A 13,279-nucleotide genomic window follows, 5' to 3' on the forward strand; every position below is an offset into this window, starting at 1 on the left:
CTGAAGAAACGCATTCCCTTGACATATAGCCTACAGCCTTTCACTTGATAGCTTGTGGGTCTGGGGGAGTGCTGTAAGCCTCTCCAGTGGGGTTCGGGGCAAAGCCCCGACGCCAAAAGCGTTTTCTTGCATTTTTCACTGAAGAAACACATTTTCCTGACATTTACAGCTCATTATTATCAGTGGGGTTCGGGGCGACGCCCCGACGCCAAAAGCGTTTTCTTGCATTCTTCACTGCAGAAACGCATTCTCCTAACATCTACAGCTCATTATTCATCAGTGGGGTTTGAGGTGAAGCCATAAGCGTTTTCTTGCATTTTTCACTGCAGAAACGCATTCTCCTGACATCTATAGCTCATTATTCATCCTATTAAAAAATTACCTTTTGAAAAATGTTTTACTTGAAAAATATTCTATAACGAATTTATAGGCCCTTACTACATTGCAAATAAACGATTTGAAGATACCCCCCCCCCATATCTGTTTGAGGATAGCTGCCGAAAAAAAATATTCGAAATATAATATTTAAAAAAAGAAGCTCATTTGTAAGTGACATATTTTGTTGCTTAGGCATGTTTGTAACTTTGTTTTGTTACAGAACTATAATTCAAAGTTCTAAACAAAAATTTTGGAAGTGGGAGGAGAAATTAAGTGTACCAATTAGATTCTACTCTAATTTTTTTTTTGGCATTTTTTAGAATTCAAGCATAAATTGTGAGCTATAGTCCCAAATTTATTTAACTAGAAAAATATTGTTATGACTTTGCCATGCGCACCGCCATCCAAGATAGTGCAGAAAGAAGGTGCGCACTATCTGTGACTAAACAAGTCGGATGTTGATATGAGAGTGAAAACGATTTCCGCCCAAGTAGAGAGCCAATATGGAGATGCTATACTCAAGGCAGATGCTCTTTGTGTTTGTCATGTCTCCGTGTAAATAAACATCTATGTCTCGTTGAGTTGCCTCCTATAGGTTATTACATTGGTGTCGAAGTGGGATCATAGGCGACTCAACGAGAAGAGGTAGGATTCAATGACAATGACATCGTTGAAACAACTAGATAAGCTAAAGTTAAAGAGCTAAGGCAGGAACTTCTTTACAGACGCCTGAAGCTTGGTGGTAGCAAGGAATTGCTTACAGCTCGTCTCCGGCAAGCCCTAATTGATGAAGTCAAAGATCCGGAGACCTACCTATTTGAAATTGAACCGGAGATTTATGAGCTTATTGGCAAGATAAATGAAGGTATTGATGCAATGTATGAACAAATTAACAGTATGGGGATCAAGGTAGATAAAATGGTATCTCAAATGAAAGAAGGAGTAGACTCGTTGGTAAAGGAGCAGTTGCCTGTAGATTCGTTGGTAAAGAAGTTGCGTGGTCAAGACTGTGGTTGCACAAACAGTGGTGACGGAGACGCTGGGGATTTGAGCGCCGTCTGTGTCTGTGTTGTGGGCAAGTCTTGTGGTTGTGACTTTCAAGACGAGAAACGTGACAATGATTGCTGTGATGATCTCAACGAGATGTACCAAATCGAAGGGAAAGAGACAAATGAAGAAACTGAAGACTGTTACGTGCCTGAAGCGTTTGTCACTGTTGTACCTGTTACCAGTACCTTAATGAGCTGGACAGATCAAGACAACGTTGGGTCTGCGTTCAAGCCTGTTGCTATGGGCCTTAAAGACCTCTGCCTATCTGCCGGTGCTCACGAGGGAAATTCGAAGCTTGACAACTGCATCCAGAAGTTTACCATGAACTGTACGTGCGGCGCACCACACATAGAATTTAGATGCCAAGAAAACCACCAACAAGGCATATGTACTTCTACCATCATAATCGACATTGGCATTGATGAATGTCAATCAAATCACTCTAAATCTGAGCTGTCAAGAGGAAGACATTTTCCACTTGAAACTGAAGAGACCTGGATTCTGGACGTGAGACTGTTATCTGAGGATGACTGCGGTTCATTGAACTTTGTTTGCAACGTGGCTGCATGTGAACCTGCAGCTCCCTTGAGAGGCGTCTGTCGGGAAGGTCTGCTGAGACAGCGTGTCCTATCAACGGCTGTGCTGAAGAAAACAGTGCTCGACCCTATCTCTTTGTGTGTCAAACGGCCACGTCATCATCGTAACAACAGCCTGATCAACTGGAGAAAGAGAAAGCGGCACTGGAGGAAAACAATGCGGATGGCTTCGTGGGGAACACGCTCCCTGCCGCCTGTGGCTCCCACTGATCGACCTCCACATGAACTGTCAAACCTCAGCTGCAGTGTTTCTTTTCGGGACGAAAAGTGCTAAGACGGGGGCAATGTTATGACTTTGCCATGCGCACCGCCATCCAAGATAGTACAGAAAGAAGGTGCGCACTATCTGTGACTAAACAAGTCGGATGTTGACATGAGAGTGAAAACGATTTCCGCCCAAGTAGAGAGCCAATATGGAGATGCTGTACTCAAGGCAGATGCTCTTTGCGTTTGTCATGTCTACGTGTAAATAAACATCTATGTCTCGTTGAGTTGCCTCCTGTCAGTTATTACAATATCATATTGAGTAAAAGTTGGGAAAAGGCGACTAGGAAAAGAATACTTGGGTTCAGAACTCATCTCTATCGTTACTCTTATACTAAAAAATTTCGTATGAATTCTAAATTTTCCAAGCAAAGTCTTTCTTAAAAATTCATGTGAAATTACATAAACTACATAAAGAAAAAGTATTGGTTTGTCCGATGGGCGGAAGGCGATTGCATGTATCGTCCCTCCCACCTGGTACAACCCTTTTTCATTTTATATTTACTAATGATAAAATTTGAGACTAGAGTGTGGTGCGACATAATATACAAATGGGTTCACATATTAATACGTAGCTAATATTATATTGTTACGAATCTCACTATCCGGCTCTCTGCAAACTGCACCTTACACCACCAATAGAAAGAACTTGACAACTCAGGGCTCCAAATAACGTAATAGTTTAATGTCAATAAAATAACAGCCAATATTGTACAATTGGCAGCACGTAACACAAGACTGTACAAATATCTCTCCTGTTAATCGCCGTGCCGTCGTATCAACTCTTGCACTGGTCTCTCTGTCTCGTCTCGGACTTGTACTGAGCCGTAGTAACGAACTGTAGATCGGGAAGTTGTAACTGACTCGTCTCTGATACCTTCGCTCTTTATATAGGGTCCCTACTGGCCTTCTAGAACCGGACAGAACGTCGCTCGACCATTCTGGGTGTCAGATGACTACAACCCTCGTGACGCTCCTGAGCTCTGTTCACGACGTCGATCCTTCCCGAACCATCATGTTGACACTCGTCTCGGCCGACCGTCATAACTCGTCACGGTTGACCGCTCGTCTTTCGCTGGCCTGGGGCGATTTGCGTCCTCTGACTACACACACACACCACTACCCCCATCTGTGCCATCACCAGGTTTATAACAACATATATATTCTAATTTTGTTCATGATTTCTCCATAAAAATAGGACCGCCCCCCCCCTCAGAGGGCTAGAGTGGGGAGGTCAGTAGATGCAATCACTCCCCACCCTTACCCCACTGAATCGTCCAAGATACCAGAAGGGGAGCGACATAATATAAATACTATATTTTAATTGATCTAATTTTGTTCACAAACTATGATTTCCCCTAAAAGTAGGACCGCTCCCCCCACACACTCAAAGGGTTTAGGTGGGAAGGGCAGTAGAGATATTCGCCGACCCCCCCCCCCCACCCAATCGGCCAACAGGGGAACGACATAATATAAAGGTTGGTTAAAACATCAATAACAAATTTTAATCATATAGATATTTATTATATTCTGCTAGCGAGCTGTGATTTCTACAAATAATTTGGACCGCCCCCCCCAATCGAAAGTTTATGGTGGGGGGGGGGCGGAAATGATGCCATCGCCCCTCCCGACCCCACCAAATCGGCCAACACACTAGAGGGGGGGGCGAAATAATCTAAAAATAGGTTAAAATATAAATAATTAGTATATATTATTAACATAAGTAATAAATTCGTATACAAATTGTGTGAATTCTATACTAAAATTCGTCCGCCCCCCCCCCTTCGGGGAGGGGGGGGGTCGGCCGAGTGGGGGGGGGGGCGATCGCCCCTACCGCCCCCTCCTGGATCCGCCAGTGATGCGACAGCATCCTCATGATGACCCCATCCACCGCCCCCCCCCCCCCCCAAAAAAAAACAAAAAAAACATCGAAAATTAGTTTTCATTGTATTCATTGTTAAAGTAGGCTACTGCTAATTTGCAAAAAAAAAAAAAAAAAAAACAAACTATTTAACAAAAAGATTCAACAAATAAACCGTACGTGCTTTCTTTCTCTAAAAACTATCAATAATTTTTTTATTTGAAGATGTAAAGATTGTCTAGAATTGGGCTTCACAGGAGCCATCCTGCACTCACTGCGGACGCCCATGCATTTTTATCATTATAGGCCCTATGCCTCGATTTACACAAACCGACGAGCTGAATATTCACTATTTTATAACATCCTCCGAAATAAAAAATTTTAAATCCCCACAGTGAACTTGACTCTCATCTTGCGGAGACTTTCTAGAATCACAAAACGAACCTTCTTCCTGCAACTTACTCGATAAGTTGACCACTTTTTCATTGAACTTTAAACACTTATTAGCGATTTGGTGTATCCAAACAGAAGCGAACTGCGGAAGAGAAGGGAGCCGTTTTTTTTTCATCACTAAGAAGTGCTTTATTTCGTTACTCGTCAGCCGTGACCTCATAACGAAGAAGATGCACAATGTACAGTCCCAAACGAGAGCGTCAGTGCTAAATTTCTCAATTTTGTGTGAGACACAATGGACTTGAGAAATACGAATCCATTCGCGTTTTAAGTCACATTAAGAAGATATTTAAATTGTTTGGCGTATCTTTAAATAATGGCTGCAAGTGAAACCAGACAAACTGCACACGTGTAATCAGTACCTTCTCCTCATGGGTTTCTGATTTGTCTTTTCATTGTCGTCAATTGTTCTTGTTATATTGCTCTGTGACCAGTTGCCCAGATGTTCCTCCTCATGGCGACCTACTGACTACTCTGCGAGAGCCCTATGAAAATAGATACTATAGTTATCTACTGTTTGTTTAAAACTTACTTTAAAGCGACAACCTATAAAGGGGACTAATTCCACCAGTTCGGTCAAGTATTATTTCTTTCCTTTTTTTTTGAGATATCAAATCAGATAGTTAATTACCAATGTCACAGCTTTCCTATTCTATTTATAATTATAACTCGATAGAATCTACCTTAGGTCTCGATACGTCTAGGTGTCCCTGGTTCAGTTCTAGTTAACGAAATAAAACAATTAAACCACTAGATCAAACACATAACCTTTAATCAGCTTTACTGCATAACACACAAGCTGGACTCTGTCTAACAACCAACACACTTCCGGTCATTCGCGCAAATTGTAAAAATAGATTAAACATACATACACACATTCATCCGTGACAACCAATAAATAGTCAATTAACTAAAGGTTAATTTTTAAAATTGATTCTTGTGTTGTCAGGTAACAGAGATAATTATGCACAATTTCTGCCTTATCCGGGTGTCGGAGAAATAACGTTTACAAACATTTTACTATAGAAACAGACAGAGTGAATTGATATTAGCTTTGGTTTGTAAAAAAATCATATATCACATTTAGGCAGAATATCGCGTCTTGCACGATACGAGACAAGGAGTTCACCGAGGAAGAATTGATTAGTGTTTGGCAACAGGTTCTTAGTTATTTCTTGCACGGGGACAACGGTACCTTAAAAGACATTGTCCGATTGTCTTTCACGAGCTAGTAGGGGGAAAGTCTCAGCACGATATTCGTGACGAAAGGTGTTTCAGATAAGAATCATAAGTCTCTGTAATCACACTCTACGGACACAAGACCTGATGGCAAAGAAGCAAAAGCACATTTGAACAAACAGCACGTACTTTGGAAATGCACAAAGTTAGCCTGTTAATATTCTTCTCGTGAGGAAAAATCTGAAATCAAACAACCCAGCATTTGACTTTGCAGTCGTTTGATATTTCAAGGAATGCGAAATCGACATTCACGGCAGGGAGGCGCTGGCTCTCGGTCGCTCCTCGTGGCGTGGAGCTGTGAGTCTAGGATCCTCAAGATTTGAAGCAAGAAGAAAAGCCAGGGGTGAAAAAGCGCCAAACCAACAAAAGGCTGAGAGAAGAAGCAGGCCTATCTGCAACTGACCAAATCTACCCATGCCACGTATGCGGCCGGCTTTTTAAAGCGAGGATTGGACTTTGCAGTCACCTAGGAAACGATCACGAAGGAGGAGCTATAGAGGCTTAGGCCTACTCCTGCCATTTTGTGAAAAAAATTCTTTAATAATTAAAATTTAATTTGCTCCGCATCTTTGTATGGTCTTCCTTATAACGTCTTAATAGCTTTGTCTTCAAAACACATTAAATAATAAACGATTCAATGACAGTGGTATTTGTTTCCTATAAGTTTGAAAGCACTGCTCTAGTTTTGGGCCGTGAGGGCAGTTTTGAGTTTTGTAACGACTAATGACTTTTCTATATTGAAAGTTTATGTCTCAACATTCAAACTTAAGAACTTGACAATAAATTCATTCATGTCAATATCTTGCACGATTATGTTTGCAATAGAAACCATTACACGATCCGAAAGTATTTGTCACATTGTTAATTTGTAGTATATAGCATGGGCGTAGCCAGGATTTTTTTTCGGGGGGGGGGGGGGTTGGGGGGGGATTTTTTTTCTCTCCCCCCCCCCCCCGCGAAAAAAAAAATTATATGTATTTATGTGTGTGTGTACATAATTTTTATTACATTCTGACCCTTCATTCTTTCGGAAGACGTTTATTGTGATCTAGAATAGGTTCTTCCATGAGTTAGTGGAAAAATTGTTGATTCCCCGCCATTACTAGCAATGGGGTCCGGGGGAGCGCTAGCAGCTCCCCCAGCGCTGGGCGAAGCCCCGCCGCCAAGCACTATTTCTGGTATTGAAAGCCAACAAAATGCATATTCTGAGGTATCTACACTGCATTTTCCTGCTATTAAAAAGTTTTATTTCAAAAACCTAATGTGCTATTCTTACTGCGCCGTTCGGAGCATTTGACGTCAAGCTGTTTCCATAAAAATCTGTCACTGATAATGTCTGAAGCCTCTTCCCACCTGCCATGAGGACCTCCATGAATGAGTGGCGTCAAGTTGTACTAGGATATCATTGCAACTCTTCTTATGCGTAATTTATTTTGTCGAAGAACATGTCCAGCAAACCTCATGCATCGCTCTCTCACAATCTTACTAATGGGTCGACTCCCAGTTCGGCATAGGATTTCCTTGATTTAGACCCGATCTCTATAACTGACTCCCAAAATCTGTCTTAGCCATCTTTGTTGAGCACATTTTGTGTTTTTCAATTTCGGCAGATGACTATTCACTGCAGTTTATTAATGGAGCCTGCCACTGGTAAAAATGTGTAACCTCTCTTAAATGCTCTTGGAATTAAGTGACTGTAGTTTGCTTTAGATTTTATATCGAAAATAGAAGTTTTATCGTCAAAATCATCTGTTGGGGGTTTTCCACCTCAAAATGCCCTGTAGGGGGATCTTAAACTCAAAACCATCTGGAAGGGTTTTAAACTTAAAAAAAAGCCATCTGTAGAAGAGGGGTTTAAACTCAAAATTGGCTACGCTCAAATAATTTTAGTGTGTAATTTCCTTTTTTTTTTATACTGAAGAGGTATTTTTAACATCAAACCCCTCTGAATGGGGGTTTAAACTCAAAACCCCTTTTGGCAACGCTCATAGCATTTTGAGTCCGTAATTTGCTTTTTTTCTTACACTGAAGATGTATTTTTTATCCTCAAACCCCCCTGGCGGGGGGTTTAAACTCAAAACCCTTTGGCTACGCTCGTAGATTTTAGAGTGAGTAATTTGCTTTTATTTATATTGAAGAGGTACTTTTTAGCTTCAAACTCCACTGGAGGGGAGTTTAAACTCAAAACCCCTTTGACTACACTCATAACATTTTGAATGCATAATTTGCTTTGTTTTATTATTAAAGAGGTATTTTTTTACATTCAAACCCCGCTGAAGTGGGGTTTAAACTCAAATCTGAGTCAAAACCCATTTAGCTACGCTCATAACATTTTGAGTGTGTAATTAGCTTTTTTTTATATTGATATATTTATATTTTATCGTAAATTTTAGAGGGGGTTTTAAATACTTTTAAAATCAAAATCCTCCTTAACTGTGCTCTTGGAATTAGGGGATTTTCGTTTGCATTTTTTTGTTTTGTTTTATAGAAGAGGGGGAGTTAACTGCAAAAACCCCAGGTAGAGGGTTTAAAACTCAAAACCACTGGTAGGGGGTTTTAAACTCAAAACCCCTGGTAGGGGTTTTTAAACTCGAACCCCTCTGGTAGGGGTTATAAACTCGAACCCCCTGGTAGCGGTTCTCAAACTCGAACCCCCCTGGTAGGGAGTTTTAAACTCAGAACCCCCTGTTAGGGGGTTTTAAACTCAAAACCCCTTTGGTTGTGCTGGGGCAAGTGATGTTTTAGTATTAAAAACTCACCTAAAATATACAAAATCAAAGCAAAAAATCAGTCATTAAATTCCGACTCCCCCCCCTGGCTACGCCCATGGTATATAGTATATGTTACCGGCAAAGTGCGAAATCTAACGCCTAGGCATTCTTTAAAAGAATGTCCAAATAGCCCAGGCAAAGCGAGAAATGATTTCTCCATTTCCTACTTTGCCTAGGCATTAGGCCTTTATAGAATGCCTATGCGTTGTATGGAATGACTGCAACTGCTTTAGGCAAAGTGTTAAAGGATGATTTAAAGTATTTTATTAATAATATTAATTTCTAGGAAAACTATTTCTATTCGCTAGTAATCTAAATAATTTAGTCTTGTTCTCTAAAGTGTGATGTGTGTTTAATTGCGTTCTAGGTAAAAAATTGATACAAAAGATGTTTCCTATTGTGTTGTATGAAAAACGAAAGAAAATAAGTCTATTATGTAACTAAGGCAACTAGGACTACCAAGAAGGAACCACTTCTATAGATAGAGATAAACTCAAGAACACGTTTTCTTGTGATGATCGTGGACAACACAAGTTTAGTGATCAGAAACAAGAATTCAGTGCAATTCATTTTGGTCTGAAATATTGACACAGATTTCGCCATAGAAAAAAAAGTGCCATAGAATGCCTGCAGCTCGCACTTTGCCGTAATATATATATTCATAAAAAAAAAAAAAACAGCTCAATGCACCAGAGACACGCAGACAGTAAGAAACAGTTTCATTCAGTGTTTCTGAAACCTTCACCTGTGACGCCCCGCCAGACCAAAACATTTATGCCTACGTTCGCACCCTTTTTAGCAATGGGCTCTGGGTGCGCTGTAGGCTCTTTCAACTGCTCTGCCAAACTATTTAAATGTGAGAGTGCTATTGGTATATGGCGGATAATAGGCTAATAATAATGGAGGTCTTACTTATGTCCAATTCCGGAATGAAAATTTGTTGTTTTTTTAAAGGAGTTTTCGATTTACATTTTTTTTTTAAATATATATTTTTTTTTGTTTTGTAGGCCTATTTGAAGATTATGGTTCATAGCTTTATGAATAATTGCTACTTTACTTTTGAGCCTTCTCTCCTGAAGGCTTTCTAAATTTATTGATTTTACTAAAGGTGTTACTCTAGTCAAATGTGAATATTCGTTTGTTATGAATCTCACTGCTCTATTTTGTGTCTGTTCAGTTTTCTTGAGGGGTCCCAAACAGAGGATGCATATTCTATTATTTGCCTAACCAAGGTTATATAAATAACATTTTAGTTTTATGTTGTAGGCCTAATTTGATTTATAGAAATTTCATCAATATGGGGATCCCATGACAGTTTTTCATTTATTATAACACCTAGGTATTTTGCGTTTTTAAGTTGTTGTTTTTTACCACTAATAAGATAAGTGGAGTTTATTTGTTTTAGTTTTTTTGTTAATCTTAAAGACTGACATTTTTCTGGGTGGACAAAGTAATTGAAAGGTTTGAGAATTATTTTTTGCCTAAGTCCAACACTGTGTATGACAGATTTGAATTCTTCTCAAGAAAGCAGAAAGACGGAGAAACGTTTGAACAGTATTGTACTGATTTAAAGAATTTGGCAAAAGAATGCAAGTTTGACAACCTTCGAGATGAACTCATCAGAGATCGATTGGTATGTGGCATACAGTCGGATCGAGTGAGAGAGAGACTTCTGAGAGATGTAGACTTAACTTTAGAGAAAACAGCAAGCATAATTCGTGCTGACGAGCATACCCAGAACCAAATGATAGATATGAAGGGACTACATGTGGATACTGCTAATAAATTAAAGAAGACAGAAAATAGAAAGCCAGTCAAAACCTCACAGGAAAAAATGGCAAAGAATCATGTAAAAAGTATCATTAGAGATTGCAGATCTTGTGGTGGATCTAATGGAAAATACCATTGCCCAGCATTCGGACAGAAAATGTAAAAAGAGAAATCCTTTTGCTGCAAAATATCGTTTGAAAGACTTCAAGGCTGTTGATTCACTGGAAGATGAAAGTCAGGCAAGCCAAGTAAATGTGTTGTGGTTTGAGGCAATAGGTACTGACAACAATGTCAAAGTTTGGATGGTTGATGTTAATATTATGGGAAAAATAGTCAAAATGAAGATTGACACAGGAGCACAAACGTGGAACACTTTAGAAACTGATACTCAGTTAAATCATTCAAATACTACCCTACGAGCATTGGGGGATTAAGCATTAGAACTGAAGGGAGTTGCATCGGTCACATTTAAAGTCGGCGATGTAGAAGTTAAAGATGATATGTACGTGATAATAATAATAATAATAATAATAATAATAATAATCTTTATTATCCGTAAGGAAATTTGTCTTACAATTTGTGCATTACACCAAACAAAAAACATTATAACTATAAGAAACCAAAGTGATCAAGAAAAGTATAAATCCTATACTAGGTCTGAAGACATCTATTGCTTTAAAACTAATTGAGGCAAAGAGAAATGTCGAAGTACACGATGTCAAGCAACAAAATGAAGTTCCACAAGTGGTGATGAAAAAATATAAGCAAGTATTCGAAGGACTCGGTACATACAAAATGAAGTATCACATTAAACTGACGTCAGATGCAAAACCAGTTATTCAATGTGCGCGCAGAGTTGCACCATCACTCTATGAAGAATGGAAAAGAAAACTCACACAAATGCAACAAGATGGAGTGATCACAGAAGTTGATGAACCAACGGAATGGGTTAATAACTGGGTTATAGCAAAGAAGAAAGATAATTCTTTGAGGTTGTGTTTAGATCCCCGAGAACTGAACAAATATATAATGAGAGAACATTTCACTATACCAACATTTGATCAAATCAATAGTTCACTGGGAGCAGCAAAAGTGTTTAGTATACTTGATCAAAAGGATGCATATTGGCAAGTGGAGTTGGATGAACCAAGCTCTTATTTATGTACATTCAATACTCCGTTTGGAAGATACAGATTCTTGAGAATGCCTTTTGGTATATCTTCAGCTAGTGAAGTATGACAGAAACGTGCTTATCAAGTATTTGGAGACATCCCAGGAGTACATATCATGTCAGATGATTGCAGCAAAAGATGAAAAAGAACATGATCAAATTTTTGAAAATGTTCTAGAAAGAGCTAGAAAGAACAATGTAAAGTTCAACAAGAACAAGATACAATATAAACTTTCTGGTGTTAATTATCTCGGAAGACAAATTGGAGCAGATGGTATTCGTCTAGATCCAGCTAAAATCAAAGCAATAATGGAGATGCCAACACCAACAGATCGAACAGGAATTCAAAGACTGCTAGGGATGTTGAACTTTCTGTCAAGTTTCATTCCAAACATGTCAACAATTACCAATCCGTTGTGTGAATTGCTAAAGAAAGATGTATTGTGGCAGTGGAATGCAGAGCAAGAAAATGCTTTCCAACTAATAAAGAAAACACTTAGTGAAGCTCCAGTTCTGCAATGTTTAACCCAGTTACTATTCAGTGTGACGCTTCTTCTAAAGGGTTGGGAGCATGTTTAATGCAAGAAGACAAACCAGTTGCATATACGTCAAGATCATTGAAAAAACAGATAGCAGATATGCACAAATAGAAAAGGAAATGTTAGCTATAGTGTTTGCAGCTGAACATTTTCACCATTATATTTTTGGAAGAACTGTGACTGTACAATCAGATCACAAACCTTTGCAAACTATTGTGACGAAGCCTTTACACAAGATTTCACCAAGACTTAAGTTGATGATGTTAAGACTGTTGAGATATCAATTAGCAGTAACTTACATTCCAGGTTCAAAAATGCAAATAGCTGATACGTTATCGCGTGCGTACATCAATGGTCAAGAACAATCAAATTCAAATGATGACATGGTAATGAGAATTCATAGCGCAACAGCACAGTTTCCGGGAAGTGATCAGAAGATTATTGAGATTAGAAGGAAAACTGAATCTGATGCTAAATTAAAACTTGTAATTAATTATGTCAGAGAAGGTTGGCCAAAGATAAAAACTCAAGTTCATGAAACAGTGAAAGTGTATTGGTCATTTAAAGACAGTATTCATGAAGAGAATGGAATATTGTTTTATGAGAACAGAATTATAATTCCTTCAAGTATGAGAAATGAAATTCTCGACAAGTTGCACATAGGTCATTTTGGTCTTGAGAAAACCAGATCGAAGGCAAAACAGAGTGTGTTTTGGCCAGGATTGTCTAAAGATATTTTTTCGACAATAATGAAATGCGCAACATGTGCAACGTTCAAAAGAAATAATGTGAATGAAACATTGCTACCTCATGCTGTACCAGACAGACCATGGAAAAAGGTTGCGACAGATTTGTTTGAATGGCGAAACAATGACTATTTGCTAGTTGTGGACTATTTCTCCAAATATCCTGAAATAAAACGACTGGAGAACAAAACAGCAGAATGTGTTATCAGGGCAATGAAAGGTATTTTTGCTAGACATGGCATACCAGAAGAAATAGTGAGCGACAATATGCCATTCAATAGCTATCAATATACAGAGTTTGCTTCTGAATGGGGTTTCAAGATAACAACATCAAGCCCCAGGTACCCTCAATCAAATGGACAAAGTGAGGTGTATGTTGGTATCGTAAAGCAGATATTCAACAAAGCATACAAAAGTGGGAAAGATCCATATCTCGCTATG

Source organism: Biomphalaria glabrata, chromosome 1, assembly GCF_947242115.1.
Source record: "Biomphalaria glabrata chromosome 1, xgBioGlab47.1, whole genome shotgun sequence".
NCBI classification, from domain to species: Eukaryota; Metazoa; Mollusca; class Gastropoda; family Planorbidae; genus Biomphalaria; species Biomphalaria glabrata.